At 35.0% G+C, this 824-nt stretch overlaps 1 protein-coding gene across 5 annotated transcripts in view; it reads right to left on the bottom strand.

Annotated features, from left to right (window-relative positions):
* The window catches only part of LOC106879130 (uncharacterized), a 74,801-nt gene that overhangs the window by 63,910 nt on the left and 10,067 nt on the right, over window positions 1-824 (bottom strand). For 2 of the 5 annotated variants that reach the window (XM_052976351.1, XM_052976356.1), the window contains exon 1: window positions 175-307. The exons of the other annotated variants lie outside the window; for them this stretch is intronic. The gene's annotated coding sequence lies outside the window, so the exon portion shown is untranslated. Of the gene's footprint in view, window positions 1-174; window positions 308-824 lie in introns of those variants that run through there. 5 annotated transcript variants of the gene reach the window in all.

The following is an 824-nucleotide window of genomic DNA, read 5'->3' as shown; positions in this document are numbered from 1 at the left end:
TGTAAATACATTACTGTTCTAACATTTAGAGTGTGCTTTCTTTTTTCAGATATATGATCCACTGATTATATATATACATACATGTACGTAAACACACACACACACACACACACACACACACACACACACACTGCACCACTGCATTATGTATACAAAATTATAAAAGACACTTACCAAAAGATTATGCTTGTATAATTGAAGGTACAGCTACTTTGATTTTTGCCTAGTGACAATGGTATGTTGAGACCTAAACTCTTATTATGGCTACACAACTAAGTAACCAGAGAATTCTGGGATATCTCATTGCCTTATTATAAACAACTGAAATAAATTTCCCAGAAGTTGAAAATTTATCTTTAAACATGCATTAATGTCATTCTGTAATTTCTTATCTTAAAGTAAGTGGTGGAGGAGGCCAGGCCATTAAGGAGGAGAGGGAGGAGGAACAAACAAATATACAAGAAATGAAATTCAAGTACTGCCACCCACACATCCCTTTCTTCCCATAGAAACAAGGATTCCAGTGACTGTGGCCAAACTGGGTATCTTTAATTATATCAACCCTTAACCTGTACTGCTTTTATACCTTCATTCTATTGATATTATGCTTATAGTTCTAGGGTCAGTCCTACTGCATGAATGACACCATGGGCAAGTGTCTACCACAGTCATTGGCCAATCAAAGCCTTGTGGATGAATTTGGTAAATGGAAACTCAAAGAAGCCTTTTGTGTGTGTGTGTGTGTGTGTGTGTGTATCTATCTATCTGTCTGTCTGTCTACCTATCTATCTATATATATATTTATATATATATATATATATATA

Source organism: Octopus bimaculoides, chromosome 24, assembly GCF_001194135.2.
Source record: "Octopus bimaculoides isolate UCB-OBI-ISO-001 chromosome 24, ASM119413v2, whole genome shotgun sequence".
NCBI lineage: Eukaryota > Metazoa > Mollusca > Cephalopoda > Octopoda > Octopodidae > Octopus > Octopus bimaculoides.
The sequence above is the reverse complement of the archived record's forward strand: the minus strand, read 5'-3'. Positions and strand labels throughout refer to the sequence as shown.